Source organism: Hylobates moloch, unplaced genomic scaffold, assembly GCF_009828535.3.
Source record: "Hylobates moloch isolate HMO894 unplaced genomic scaffold, HMol_V3 SCAFFOLD_11, whole genome shotgun sequence".
Lineage (NCBI taxonomy): Eukaryota > Metazoa > Chordata > Mammalia > Primates > Hylobatidae > Hylobates > Hylobates moloch.
In genome coordinates, this window is record NW_026652286.1 from 27,825,682 (window position 1) to 27,842,179 (window position 16,498).

The 16,498-nt window shown below is 41.2% G+C and overlaps 1 protein-coding gene across 3 annotated transcripts in view; it reads right to left on the reverse strand.

Annotated features, from left to right (window-relative positions):
• NAV2 (neuron navigator 2) overlaps positions 1–16,498 on the reverse strand; it is a 780,691-nt gene that overhangs the window by 249,723 nt on the left and 514,470 nt on the right. The gene's annotated exons all lie outside the window — the stretch shown is intronic.

Consider the following 16,498-nt stretch of genomic DNA (forward strand, 5'->3'; position numbering starts at 1 on the left):
AATAACCAGGGTGGAATGGGAGCTCTCATCTTGATCACTGTCACCACCAGTGCAATCCTGAAAACTTGAGCAGTTGCCAGAAAAATGGAGGTGGGGAAAAGGTTAGTGGACACACCCATCTACCAGCAGCTGGGAGAAATTTCCAGCCACCAAAGAGGCAGGCAGTCAAATGCACAAACAGTGAATGGGAGTTTTCGCAGGAATCTGGGTAGCATTTACTCACAAAATTCTCCAGATGGCAGGCATTGCAGATGACTGGGGAGGGCTGTGACCTCCTGAATCCTTCTGTCCTTTGTGCTTTCTGTGGCAAGAAAGGACCCACCAGAGTCTGTGAGATCTGCCAGGTTTGCCAGGGCTGACACCACAGCCAAGGGCAAGCCAGTGTCCAGCCTTCCCAAAAGAACAATTAGGTCATTCCCAAGAGGCTAATTTTACTTCGGTTGTCAGGGCTAATTATTTTTTGGTTTAAAGGAAAATGTTCTGGCTTGATTAATGTCAATGGGTACCATAAGTAAAAGAAATTGCTTTAGACTTGGCACAGAGATCTTTGAATTTCACACAATTTGCATTTCACAATGGCGGCCCCACTCATTCCCCTCCACAATCACCCCACGCCCCATTACTTCCCAGGTTCCATCAACATTCCTATGAACTCAAATCAGTATTTAACCCATGGAATTTATTTTGAACTAATAAATGATTGCTTTCCACAGTATACATGTGCCCTTCTCGTTTCTTCAACTCCAAGCAATTTCCCAATGCTCCTTCATAGCCACAGAAAATGTAAAGTGTCTACATTTAAGAGCTGTAATTTGAGTAGAGTCTAGCTCCAAGGCAGTCTTCCTAAAGTTCACATCCACCCACCTATTGACATTTGGCATTTTATGACTTATCTACTCCCAGTCTTCACATCTTCCAAGTGCTTTAAATTAAGCTATGGGATACCTGAATAAAACTGCACCCATAATGTAGACTCTACTTGAACCTGAGCTTGAAGTTACTCCATCCTTGCATTTTCAGCACAGGTTCCCATCTCCTTTCCAACCTGCATCTCACACTTCAAGGGTCCTCATCTGGAAGGCATTTTCTCATCTCTAGAAAAAGGTGCAGAATGCAATTTGCTGCAAACTAAATGTTGATGCTATGCATTATGCCTGCCATCACTGCAGAAAGTCCTTTCTTATACACATGGAGGAAAGGTGAGTTTTCTTTTCATCTTTCCTATCCTCTGTCCAGCCCCATGGATGACCACTTTTGATGGTGTTGGTTTTAGCAAGTATTATGTGATAGAGAAAGTGAAGTAAGGAGGTCAGATTTCTGACCAGGATTACACAGGTCAATGTCAATGGCAGAGCTGGGTGAGAAACCAGGAGGTCCTCTTCCCTGTTATACACAGGAGCCTGCATTTACATAAATGCAGACAACCAGGTGCTATTGGCTTAGAGGGAATGAGGGAGGGGAAAGTAAAGACAAGACTGGCTGGGAGTACCCTGTGTGTGATGTCTTGGAGCAATCTGCTCCCATTTGTAAGTGCAATAACAGTTGTATCTCTAAATGCCACTTCACCATACCATGAAACCCTGCTTTTGAGAACAAATGTTAACTATCAGTCCTTATTTCTACTTTTGTACACAGTGGTAATATACCAAATTCACTCAAAAGGACTTGTTGCCCCCCAAAAGAGACACTAGTATTTAAATCATAATAAAATTATAAAATCCCTCTTCTACTGCTTGCCTTTTCCTACCATTCTCTCCTACTTCTTTTATATAATATCTTGCACATGGCTGGTAAGTGAAGCTTTGGTAATTATGTCCCCATGGAAAGTGAGAAAAAGAAAAAGCTCACCATCCCTGAATCTCTTATTGCGATATCAAAAATAGTACACTTGATATTTATTCTGGGAAGTGTCATGGAGGTGGGCTGACGAGGTAGGTTAAGATTTTTCAGCAATAGTCCAGCAATATGGCACTGAAGAAAAAATAAAGACAACCACCAACATATTCAAGAAAAGCACTGCTCTACTACAACACTATTTCTATAGAACTCACATTCCAAGAAGCATAAAGTACATTACTTATATTTATGGAACATTCAACACATACAGCATCATTTAAAGTACATGATAGTGTCTGTTTGCAAGGCTAGTCTTGATACATTTCAATTCAGCCATCTGCTGGACTTTCTTTTAATGTCCGATTCTATTAAAAGAATGAATAATTATAAATAAGTTACCCGAATACTTCTTCTTTGTTAACTTTTTAAAGTCCTGTCATTTTTTTCACAGAATTTTATAATTTTGATCAGTAGTTCTCCACTGGCTACGGATGGAGGGTGGAGGTGAGGGACCAATTTGTCAATGTCTGGCAGCATTTGGGGCTGTCACAATGGGAGCTGGGTACTACTAGCATCTTATGGATAGAGGCCAAGACGTAGCTAAACATCCTACAATGCACAGTATAGCTTCTCACAACAAGGAACTGTCCAGTCCAAAACGTCAACAGTGCTGAGACTGAGAAGCCCTGAGTTACAGGATTCTTTCAAGCATTCATTCAGTCAACATCATTGTGTAGATGTCTGCTCTGTGCCAGCATGGCACTCAATTCTTTGGATGGTGTTGGTTTTAGCAAGTATTACGTGATACAGAAAGTGAGGTAAGGAAGTCAGATTTTTGACCAAGATTACACAGATCAATGTCAATGGCAGAGCTGGGTGAGAAACCAGGAGGTCCTCCTCCCTGTCACACATAGGAGCCTGCATTTAGATAATCCTTCTCTAGGGTCCACAGAGCCATTCAACACACACCTTGATTCCTGTCTTTCTCAGGAAGAATCAGAGCACATAAACAAGAGAAGCATTAGGATCTTCCTTTATTAGGTGAACAGGGAAGGCCTAAGGGCACCATTGTTTTCTTCTAAAGAGATGAAATACAGGGAGCCAAAACCAGATGGTTGGTCTGCACTCCAGAAGATGTTAAAACTAAGAACTTTGTCATTATTTCAAAGATCATTCATAAGTCCATCAAGTGCCTTGAATTTTTCCCTTCTACTGTGATTTCTCTGTTCACAGAAGGAGTTCAAAAGACATTCCTCAAGTCTGAAATCCACTCTTTAATAATATTCCATTAAGGTTAAAAATCACTCCTGACAAGGCGGCCGAGACCCACGCTCTTTCATCTGCACCCCAGGAAGAGAGTGAGGCTGGGAAGCAGAATGGGGTCAGATGTGGCTTCCAACCTCCTGGCTTCATTTGGAAGGAGATCAGAAAGGGAGATTGTTTCTTTGATCCAGGCCCTCTTGTGATTAAAATTCACCTTAAGGTTTTCTTCTAAATACTGTACAGGTAAACACAATCCATCTTCATATATTGTTGAAATTGCAAACTCCTACCACATCTCAAGAGGGGAACGGCCCCAGCAGCAGCACCCCAGTAGTCATTACAGCACAATGATGTCCTCGTGCCCATCTTTAACAAGACTTATGTGTGATCCAGACACACAGCATGAGATGAGGATCCGATTAAAGTTGGGAGGCAGAGAGAAAGAAAAGACTCTTAAACAGCAAAGTATGTAAATAAGACCAAACTTGTTCATTAGCATGTAGTGGCCAATATAAACTAATTTCCAAAATTAGCTGAAAAAAATCTGTATGAAGTCTGACATTCCAGTGTTTTTGAAGGGGGCTGGGGACTGGGTGAGAAGCTATTGTAGTTGCTGCCACAGAAATGGGTCCAAGAGCTCTAGGACTGAGTTCCTGGAATCTGCAGCATTAGCTGGGGTAGAGGGGGAAACCCAGAAGAGGGACCACCGTGTGGCTTGCAGACTCCGGGAGCAGAGAGGTGTTGGATGAAGGATGGAGGTAGAGAAAAGGGGCAGACCAGGATGCACCTCCCCAGAATTCCTTTTGTTTGGAGCCAAATGTGGCCTCCACCTTGTGCAGTACCTGAACATCCAGGAAAGAGACTGCAATTAAGCCTTTCTGCCAATCTCAGCTGAGACTGCCATCAAATTTGAATAGTTTCTCAACAGTCTCTGAACTTTAGACTTGCAGGGCAACTTCCATGGGCTATGTTGCAGCCTTTGTCTCCTATATCCTGAAGTATTTCCCCACCCAGGAGAGCCAGGGAGTTAGAAAAATCAAAACAAATGCCAAACAACTGGAAAGAGAACCAGGAGATAGGAAGCAAATGGAAAACTTTGCATTTCAATCATGATTAAGGCTGGACTTGGGTCTCCTGATAACATAAAATATGCAAACCTTGGAAGCACTGCTATATATCTCCCTGGTAGCTTAGAGACTGATCAAATACCATCTGTTGTGGCAGTTGTCATGGCAGCATTTTTCTCTGAATACCAGTGTAGCTGAGTGCAAAGCGCATGAAAATGATTAATGCAAACGAAGACCATCTCTATGGGTGCTACCACAGCCTAGGGGAAGATGACATTCTGGGCATACCAAATAAATGGAACTGTAATTCTTATGGTTCAATAGTTTTTCACCAAGCCCCTTGGGAAATCTCCAGTCTGGAAGGAGAGGCAAACATCTGCTGCATTAAAGTCAGCATGGTCACAACCATTTTTGTAAATCATGAAATGCCTAAAGCTTAGGCAGTAGGAGCTTTAGACACCAGGCAAGGCTAAGTGAGAACCTGCAAGTTCTGGTGACTTTGGAAGCACAGTGTAGCTTCTTCATAAAACTCATATGTCAACTCAAACAACTTCCTCCCAGAAGTGTGTGGGACCCTCATACCTGATATTGCTATTTGCCATCAAAAATAATTGTCACCCATTCATCTATTCCTTCAGCCCTATTTACTCAGCACCTACTGGGTGTCAAGCAATGTGCTGGTGTTGAGTATATAGTGGTGAATAAAACAGACATAATCCCCAACCTGGTAGAACCTACAGTCTGACATAGGGAAACCAGTATTAAATAAAGAAAGCACAAATAAGTACATGATGACAAGCTGCTATGGTTACTGTGAAAGAGAAGAGTGTTGGGAACGTGTATACAGGAAGGAAGACCTAATCTAGCCTATGGGTGCAGCAGGGCCAGGGGGAGGGTAACAGACAAGAATTTCTTAAGGAAGAGGCAGTATATAGGTCCATGGATAGGGTTTTTTTGTCTGCTTTGTTCACTGATGTAGCTCCAAGCACCTAGGATAGGGTGCAGCACATAATAGATCTACTCAAGAATATTTGCTTACTGAAGGAATAAAGGGAAATTTGTGCTGAGACCTAAGGAATTAGCCAGGCACCAAGAGTGGGGAGAATAAGAACCTAACAAGTCTAGGGAATCTAAAGCTAAAGACTCCATACAGGATGCAATATACCACATTCTGGAACCCAGAAAAAGTCATAATGGCTGGAGCATGGCAGGCAAGGGAGAAGGGCAATGAGAGGTCCCTTGAGCAAGAGTAAATGGGGCCACATTGGGGCATGTTGACCACATAAAGGAGTTGACATGGAGAAGAAGCAAAGGCAAGGGTCTCTTCATTCCTTGGAAAGTCTTGTCAGTACCTCGACCTGTCCCATTACCATGGAAGTAGCAGCCCAGCCAAGTCCTTCCTATCTGAAAGCTGGAGGATGGGCTGTTTCATGTTAGGGAGGGGTCAAACAGTGACCTCAAGGTGGCTTCTAAGCTGGTCACAAAGAAGGGAGAGATGGGAGGCAGATATCAACATCTGTGGTCACATGTACTGGAAATGTCTGTTCCATATCTAAGAGGTCTCCATGTCCTTCTAATACTCCTTCCTCTGTCTCTTTCCGAAACTAAAAAAGAAGATAAAAACCATGAAACCAAACCAAAAAACAAAATGAACTTTGGGGAAATGCCCTCCTAAATGTCTGTCTTGTAGTGTTATCTGTCTCTTTCCTCTATACTCCTAGAGGCCACAACCTTATGCATGATTTACCCACCTTCTTTTTTTTGGGTCCACCCGTATCAGCGTTGGGGGCCTAGCAACCTCACAAGATCACATGTCTCATGGAACATAGTGTGGTCCTGGAGATGCACAGCTCCATAGGGCAGAGCTTGCGGGGTCCTGACACTATAGTTTTAATTTTAGAAGCGGACCTCAGAAATGAGGGAAACACATGGTGAGGCTTCCAATTCTCCTTGGTATGGAAATATTCGGGAGCATCAGGGCTTGCCCTTCTGTAAGCCACACAGGCTGATGTATAAAGAAAGCCAACTTCGTCCTGTCATAAGAGGGGCTCCATGACTCTGTCCCAGCTTTGGCCATTCAAGCATCAACATTTACAGCAAGCCAGCTCAAGCTCTCATGGTGGCTTTGAAACAGGAAAGTTTAAGAATGTGGGAATCACAGGCTGGACACAGCTTATGAGTCCCTATGTCAGACTGCTTCTCCTGCTTTATTGCCTTGCCCAGCTCTTGCCTTTAATTTGGCAGTGTTATCCACCATACTGTTTATAATATTTATAACTTCAGCTTTCCAAGATGTTGTCAAAAATTCCCTTTTTAAAAAACTTTTTAAGAGTCTCTCTGCTTTACAGCAAATGGGTAAGTCCATATGGATACAAAAAAATATTATCTCTAGAGAAAAAATTGAAAGCAAGATTCTCAAATTCCTCCAGTGACTATCTTTTTCCACTTTGCTTCCAAGTGCCTAGAATATTTTTTCCTATTATTTTCCAACTTCTCAATTTTTCCCTTGAAACAAAGAAAGAAACCTGGGAGGGGAGTTGTAGCTAAAGTTCTAGAAGTCTATCCTTACTCTGGAGGCTCCCATAAGAAACTCTTATGGCTGAACTCTGTTCTCTTTTAGAGATGGTAGACCCTACGAGAGGAAAAATTCCACTGGTGACTAGTGTCAGAAAGGCCCAAGGATACCTTTGTGTACATTCAATCAGTATCCCATTCTGTGTATCCTTTCTCCTGCTACAATTTCAGAGTAACTCTCGTTAAAACTTCCTAGCACTTCCAAAGAAATCACTGCTCCAAGTCAAGGACTTCAAGCTAGAAGCTGGACACAAACACAAAAGGGGAATGATTAGGGCTAAGGAGTGATATTTAGAGGATGTAACTAACACAGGCTTTAGGTTCAGACAAGTCTGGATTCAAATCTTGTTTCTGGCATTTACTAAATGATGATGTTCAGCAGGTTACCCCAGTGGCCTGATCTATAAAATGGACATTATAACACCTACCCCCTAGGGTGGTGGTTGTCATTAGACAAGAGGATATATTTGTGATGTTTAATATGTGCCCAACAACTGGTAGTTTTTGTTACTGTATTGTAATTTTAGGCATGAGTGGCCCTGGGCAATAGTTCTAAGGACAGGACATTCCAAAGCTGTGTCTTGGGTTGGCCCCTGGTGAAACAGAGAATCGAACAGGATTATCTGATTTCCGTTTCCTCCTCCAGGCTTTGCTCTCAAACACAGCTCTCCAGGAATCTGGGCCCTCTCCGTAACCTGATGTCATGCTTACTTCTCTGCAACCTCTTTCTTGAAAAGATGCTGATAAACAAATTCACACCAAGACAGAAGGGACTGCCATTGGCTTCCCACATTACCTCTTGCCCACAATTATTAGGTGACAATATCTGTTTAAGAGAATATGACTCTGGACTCCTCCATGCCTGGTTCTGGCTCCCTGACAGATGCCCACAAGACTCTGAGAAAATTATTAACTGCTTCAAGCCTTAGATTTGTCATCTGTAACATGAAATGCTGATATCTATCTCCCACCATTACTGAGAGGATTGGGTGGGTGGATATATGTCAATGATCTGGAACTTCACATACTCAGCGCTCTAAAAGGGCTTATTCTTCACGTAATTTCATAATGGCAGAATTTTCATACCAGTGGCATTTCCTGAAAGTGAAAGATCATTCTGCAGTGTGAGACACTCTGAGACATGTTAAATTATGTGACACTAGTACAGCCTTTCTACGAATACGTAATTTGTCACTAGCATTCATTTTTAGCCTGTCAGAATCAGAACTATCTATCCAAAAAACTTTGTGGTCAAAGTCTCTTCTATTGAGTTGCATGAGAAACCCTAAGACCTTTTAGTCAAATAGTTTTGGTGAAGGAGAGTCAACAGTCCATTAGGAAAAACAGTATGGAAGTTCCTCAAAATATTAAAAATAGAACTACCATAAGAACTACCATTGTCAAAAGGAAAGGAAATTGGTATTTCAAAGAGATATCTGTACCCTCATGTTCACTGCAGCACTATTCACAATTACCAGGATATGAAAATAACCTAAGTGCGCAATGCATCAAAGGATAAATGGATACAGAAAATGTGGCATATGCACACAATAAAATATTATTCAGCCATAATAAAGGAGGGAAATCCTGCCATTTGCAACAACATGGATGGGCCTGAAGGACATTATGCTAGGTGAAATAATCTAGGTACAGAAAGACAAATCCTGCATGATCTTGTTTATATGTGAGATAATAAAAAGTTGAATTCATAGAAGCAGAGAGCAGAACAGTGGTTTACCAGGGGCTGGTGGATGGGGGGAATGGAGAGATGGTAGTCAAAAGGCATCAACTTTCAGTCATAAAATGAACAAGTTCTGGCCGGGCGCAGTGGCTCACACCTTTAATCCCAGCACTTTGGGAGGCCGAGGCAGGTGGATCACTAGGTCAGGAGATCGAGATCATCCTGGCTAACACGGTGAAAACCCATCTCTACTAAAAATACAAAACATTAGCCTGGCATGATGGCGGGCACCTGTAGTCCCAGCCACTTGGGAGGCTGAGGCAGGAGAATGGCGTGAACCCGGGAGGCGGAGCTTGCAGTGAGCCAAGATCATGCCACTGCACTCTAGCCTGGGCGACAGAGCAAAACTATCTCAAAAAATAATAATAATAATAAAATGAACAAGTTCTAGAGATCTAAGATATAGCATGCGTGGTAATTGAAGTATCAATTACTTTGACTGTGGAAATCATTATACAATGTATACATATATCAATTCTACTTTTTAAAAATCAAGTAGTTTTTGCAGAAAACATTGGTTTTATCCACAGAAGAGGACATAAACTTGGACTCAAACTTTAAGAAAAAAATCCTGACTTCCAGTCCCCCAAGACAGACAACAGAGGTAGACAGAGTGGGACTACAGACACTTGTTGGAGATTTCACCTAGTGCAATTATCTGGAACCTGACAGTCTCGTTCATTCCTTGAAAATACAGATTGAGCATCTACTCTCTTCTCAGTCCTATTCAATGGGCAGAAAATGCAGGCAGACAAGACAATGTGGTCCTTCCCTCAAGGAGCAGCTAGTCTCCTGGGCAAGAGTTGACTTTAAGTAAGCAATCAGTCCACTAAACATACAGTCACAAATATGTTAAGGGACGACTTATCAAGGCACCTACTCAAAAGCCTGACACTTACTCACCATGCTCTTTTAAAAAGGTCTGGATTTTTTTTTTTTTGGTATCTTTGCCATATTACATGCTTAAACCCATAAGCCACCACAGAATCTGCAAGAGGTAGCAGAATATAAATGCAAAATTAAATAAGACATCAGATCCTTGAAATTCAGGAGTAGATATGTCTCTAGAATGCAGTGAATCTTCAGTTTTGGAAGAACCACTAGACCACATTGTTATACCCACAAAACAAGTAGATATAAAGGAATATGGTAATGGAATAATCTGTAGAGGAAGGCCAAGAGTGAAACTCATTCCTCAGCTTGGTACCAGTTCCCTCACACCAGCCTGTGTAAGTCAGCTTTGTGCTTTGTGCCTCAGCCAATTTGCCACTATCGGCAGCTTATGGTTCTTCTGGTTGTTCACGAACAGTCAATCCATGCATTTCCTGAAATTCCAAGGATAGTGTGTACTTAAATGTAAGACTTGTCCTGGTGGCATCCATAAGCAGGAAATAAAGCCAAGCAAACACCTTTGAATACGTTCATGCTCAATTCAGAATCCTGCAGGACTTTGCTCACCTACTCTGATGATGGCTAGAATGAAGGCCATGGGTCTGCTATTCTCTGCCTTTATAGAACACCCTATTGTGTTAATGTCTATGAGAAATCTAACCCCAAATCACCATTGTTTCCACTGTAATTTCAAATTCTGCCAGCAATCAGTGGGTGATTATTATGTGCCAGGCACAATACTAGAAACATCCACATACATTACCTCAATCTATTTTTTATTTCAAAAGCTAGTTGTAGGCATGGCTAAGGAGTTGCACCTGAATCCTAGATCACTGATGATCGTGAATATATAATTTGGGGAATTTTGCAAGGAATACACAAAATATTTTAAACTAAGAAACGAATTGGCCAATAGTTTCAAATTCTAAAATCTGTGATAAAGGCAAAGAGCTACATGCCAACCAATTAGGAATTATGAAATTAAAAATAATTAAGCATATAATAACTAATTCTCCACTCTGCATACTGCCTGCTGCCACAGCCACAATGTCAGAGGCATGGTCAAAATCCACTGAAAGAGGAGAACAAACTAGACAAGGAAGGATTCCATTACAGGATATCCCTGAACTTTCCAAGGCCACAAGATACCAAATGCACCTGTGAAGAAAGAGTGATAATTTTTAAGTTGTCATAGAATGCTAACCTCTGTTACTATTTACATCCTTCCCAAATCTTTGGTTGAACTAGATAAAATTGCCATTTTTGTAGGTAAAAAATGGTTAAATATTGGTCATTTCATATGGTTCTATCTACATATCCACATATCAGGAAGGCTCCCTCCACCCACCCCAAGGGCTAAAATTACACTGCTGGGTGATCATAAAGAGAGAGCACTTGATAATCATTCATAAAAGGAGGCATCCAGTGAATTCTGAAACTCAAATCAAATCCCTGCAAATCCTTCTCAAAGGACTCTCACAAGACTGGTTATGCAATGTATGTAGAGGAAAAGACCAAGTAGGAAGAAACACCCTATCCAAAGGCTAACCATGAAAGGCCCTTTGCTCTGGTTAGGGTTTCTTCTGTACAATCTCCTTGGAGAGACAGAAGGGGGCCTGAGGAATACTTTAATTCCAAGTTGACTCATTTCAGAAAGCCTCCCACTAAAAGCACGCACAAGTAATCCCTCAGTGGAAACCCAGAATGCATGTCTCTTTCTTCTTGCCTTCATATTCCTTCAGGGGAAAGTATATGAGATGACATTGTGGATAGGTTCTGCCCCCACATCCAACTCTGTGTAACTGGTACCATGTTCCCACCAATGTGGGAGCCCTCTCACCAAGAAAGCTACTGAAATAGGAAAAGTCAACTCATCTCAAAGTTTCATCATTACTAGAGCTATTACTAAGAGGAGATTTCAAGGGTAGACAGGGGAATCAAGGATTTCGAATGACCAGGTGGAAAGTCTAGGGAATTGTGGATTTCTCAGGGCTCCTTGGCCACCTTGCGCAAGGTACTTAATTTCCTTAAGCTTCAGTTTTTCCTTCAGTAAAATGGGGATAATTATTCCTTTCTTGAAATCCATACAGAGACCTTGCCAGAAACTAATATTTGCATTCTTATGAAACCTGAAGCACTGCAGTAAATTCTGTCCCATACATTACTATTTCAGTTAATTTTTATTTTTTTAATCCACCACTAGATAAGGTAGATATTATTATCATTTTTCAGGTGGGGAAATGGAGGCACAGAGTGTTTAAGAGTCTTCCTAAGTCACAGCTATTAAACAGCAGAGTTAGAATTTGAACACAATAGGAAGTGTTTTGTAAGCTATGAAGCCCTGTGCAAACATGGGGCATTAACAACCAAACAGCAAGTGCTTTGCCAGAGCTGGGGAGAAACATGACCAACTTGCCTGGTCATTTTTCCTGCCCTCTGATTTCAGTAGTACAACAAATCAGTAAGTAATCAGTCCCTCCAAACCAAATCTAACCTTTACATTTTAAAAAGGACACTTCACTGAGGAAGAGGTAACTTTCTTAGGGAAGACATTTAGGTTCTAAATCTTCAGGAGCAAGAATAATTTAAGTCAATATAAACAGTTACAGGTCTCTCAAGCTACCACATGCCAGTGCTTAGCATTCCTGAGGAAGCTCAGGAAACTTATGAGAATATCATCATTTAGGGATCAAAAACCTCAAATGTGTGCAGGGGGATAGGCAGGTAACAAATGAATAAAAGGGGTTAGGTATAAGACAATAGGGAACTGTGGAGATTGTGACAAACAGCCCACACCCACCTAAAGGGGGCAGCTGCTACCCAGTTATAGCCAATTTTTTGCCTGTTGTGTGCCAATCCACAGAAGGTCAATTTTAATGAAATATATTGATTTTTATCTAACTGTTGGCATCTGTTCAGTTTTTGTTTTAAAAGCACCTCAACTTAGCTTTTTGGCCACCATTCTCTACTCTCTGAAGTGAGCATACTGGCACTTGTCCACTGACCTGACCAGTTTCCAACATGCAGATGCCATAGGCTAACCATGCCTTACAAAGTGCAAACAGGATTTCCCTGCTAAGTTCCACTTCACGGCAAAATTTTTAAAAAAACAACACATATACAAAAAAACACCTCTTTGATGCTTGGCTGAAACATAAGAACTCCATGAAGACATATGCAGGGAGGTGGTTCCAAGCATGAGGCCCAGATGGCTTTTATATAAACCACAATCCACACGGTTATAAATCACCATCCAATTTCTCTTTTAGCTCAGATCTATAGCTATGTTTCCCTTTCCCCAGCCCCAACCTCGGTCAGCCTCACATTTGCTATGTTCTTTAACCTTCCTGAGTACAACATGTTGCCACTCACAACACCTCAGTCCCAGTGCAGGTGTGTTGGGAATTTCTTCATTAAACATTCACCGGGTGAGCATCTACCAGGTTGCTAAGCAGTGTGAGCAAATGGACAGATGCGACTACTGTCCTCGAAGTTAATGTCTAGTGGGGACACAGACATTTAAGCCCAGTGTGCTAAAGAATTATCACCCCAAATGTTCAGTGGAAAAAAAAAGTTACAGAGGTTAAGTGAGCTGGAAGGAGGTAGAGAAGGCATCTCAAACTCCAACCAGATCATGACCACATGCTCAGTTCAGATCATATCAATTTGGAACATATAATAGTTCTAAGAAAAAAGAAGGTACAAAGCAGGAATGCCCAAACTCTTGACTTCCCCGGGCCACATTGCAAAAAGAAGAATTGTCTTGGGCCACACATAAAATACACCAACAATAGCTGATGAGCTTTAAAAAAGTCACACAAAAAAAGATCTCGTGATGTTTTAAGAGAGTTGAGGCTCATTCAAAGCCATCCTGGGCCACAGGTGGCCCGTGGGCCACGGGTTGGACTAGCTTGAAGGCATCCTAACCTTTCCAAAAGAGCAAAAGGATTCCCTCATATTAACTTTTAAAACTGGAAACAACTTTACAAACTAATATATATTTAAATGCATGTTTGCTCAGTCATATCCCAGCAAAGAGGCTTTGTTACTTAACTCAGAGACAATGTGTCATGCTTGGCAAAGTGTGGTCACCAGAGCAGTAACATCATCAGCACCAGGGAGACTGTCAAAAATGCAAATTCCCCAGCTCCTCCCTAGGCATACCAAACCAGAAACTCTGGGGATGGGGTCCAGCAATCTGTTTTAATAATCTCTCCAGGTGCTTCTCACACATAAACTTTGAACACGGCTATTGGAGGCTTTGCCAACCCAAACACCATTTCCTTTATTAATGAAAATAATCTGTTATTTTGGTGTATTTTCATATACCTTTAGAACTGAGTTAAAATATAAAATTGTGAGAGAAGAGACTGAATCCCACATTTCTTGAGAGCACTTAAACTTACACAGTGTGCTCAAAATATTAAAATTTGATATGCCACATCACTCCATTCTCTGTGAAACTCCTGGATTGTTGGACCACTTATTGTTTAGCTTTCTCATCTGAGAAAAATTAGCTGAGCACTTCTAACATACCTAGGCCTATGCCAGGTGCTGAGAATATGGATATTTTTATTCAACTGAAAGAGATTTTAAAAAAAAAACTATTCACATTACAAAGCTTTGATGTTATTAAATAGCATATAAAATATGGTAAATTTCTAACATTTGCTTAAATGTTATGTTAATTAACAAGACAAACATATGTTAGTTGCGGGGACAAAGTACCTATTTGTGAGTTTACGTTGGCAAAGAGGTCCAGAAGATGCAATATTCACTTCTAATTACTGAGATGAAATGCACTTGCCTCTCCCATGACAGCTTAGTATGTATATCGGCCCACAATGTGGACACAGTACTAGAAATAAAAAAATGTGGTTCTCTGTCCTCCACATGCTTCCCTACAGTGACATGCTCTGAATGTACTGATGCAGCAAGCTCCATTCTGAAGGGTTCTAACAATAGAGGCACCTTCCAGTAAACTCAGAAATCCAAGGAACCCACATTTACAGCAAAATGAGCCTGTGCTGTAAAACCCAAATAGCTTACTCTCTGATACAGCAAGAGTTATTTTGCATGAATCCCAGAGTGTATTAGTTTCTTATTGCTGCTGCAACAAATTAACCACAAACTTAGTGGCTTAAAACAATACAAATGTATTAGCTGCAGTCCTGGAGGTCAGAAGTCCGAAATCAGTCTCAGTGGGCTGAAACCTAGGGTTTGGCAGGGCTGCATCCATTCTGGAAGCTCTAGAGGAGAATCTGTTTCCTTTACCTTTTCCAGCTTGTGGAGGCCACCTGCATTCCTTGGCTCATGGCCCCTTCTTCCACTTTCAAAGCCTTCAACTTAGCATCTTCCAATCTCTCTCTCCATCTTTACTTCCATTGTCACATCTCTCTCACCTTCCTGCCTCTTTCTTATAAGAATCCTTGTAATCACATTGGGCCTGCCCAGATAATCCAGGATCATTATCCCATCTCAAAATCCTTAATCGCATTTGGAAAGCCTGTCATCAGGTAAGATAACATATTCACAGGTTCTGGGGATTAGGATGTGAACATTGTTGGGGATGGGTTGACACTGTTCAGCTACCCCACTGAGGGCGTATTTTTTGAATATAAAAAAATGAAGAGTTCATGTCCTTTGTAGGGACATGGATGAAACTGGAAACCATCATTCTCAGCAAACTATCGCAAGGACAAAACACCAAACACCGCATGTTCTCACTCATAGGTGGGAATTGAACAATGAGAACACATGGACACAGGAAGAGGAACATTACACTCCAGGGACTGTTGTGGGGTGGGGAGAGGGGGGAGGGACAGCATTAGGAGATATACCTAATGCTAAATAATGAGTTAATGGGTACAGCACACCAACATGGCACATGTATACATATGTAACAAACCTGCACATTGTGCACACGTACCCTAAAACTTAAAGTATAATAATAATAAAACAAAATAAAAGAAAAGAAAAAATCTTTTGATGTACCATAGTTAGAAAATATGTGACTTGTAAACAGGGCAGGGAATGACCTTCTCATGTGCATTCACTGTGAGCCAGGACGAGACCAGGTGCCTTTTATATCCCCCTCACAACAACCCTAGAAGGTAGCTTCCATCATTATCCTTTTCCAGATGAGAAGACAGACTCAGAGAAATTCAATTAACTTGCCCAGCACACATGCCCCGTGTGTGGAATCTAGGTGGGCCTCATCCCAGAGCCCATGCTTATTCTTCTTATCTCACATCTCCTTCCCACAACAGAATGTTTCATCCTGAGTCTCTGCCTATGCCTAGATGAGGGGCTAGGGTTACAAATGGAATGTTTGCCTTTTCATGTCATAATGAGTCTTTTTTTCTTCTTTAATCAATTTCTTTAAATGTAGAATAGCATAACAGTTAAGGGAGTAGACTCTCAAGCCAGGCTTCCCGCAAACAAACCCCAGCTTGCCACTTACTAGCTGTGTGACCTTGGGCAAGTTACTCAACTGCTCTCTGTCTCTGTTTCCCCATCTATAAAATGGCAATCATAATTGTATATGCTCTCACAGAGTTTTAGGAAGATAAAATCAGTCAATACAGATAAAATATCTAAACCAGTACCTACTCTAAGTGTTTTCTATACCTTATTAAATAAAAGCATGGTGGAAAGTCAGGAACAAAAGTGCTACAGTGTGAGGGGAAAGAATGAGAGGTTCTTTATCACAACCCACAGCTGGCCCCTGGCAGAGCACATTAAATGGCATCAAGGTCTAAGTTCTCCATTCTTTTTAATGGAATGGATAAAATATATTCCTCATTCTATAGGATGGTTATGAAAATGAGTTAAAACATGGAAGGCACTTAGAACAGTACCTTATCATCATTTTTGTTATCAACTATTAATAAACTGGTGGTTGTGAGGGTGCTTAAATATGCTCACCTCAAGCAACACAAAAAACTCAATAAACTAAAAATTAACCACAAGTCCTGAGAGTAATTACAATGTTCTATTTGGGTCCTCTGGATAAACTGAGGAAGAAAAGAATTAGGGAAAGACACTTCTAGAACAGCACTACATATCTATTTCTTAAATCCTATTAAGAACGTCCAAATTAATACTGAGTGCTGAAAGCACTGCT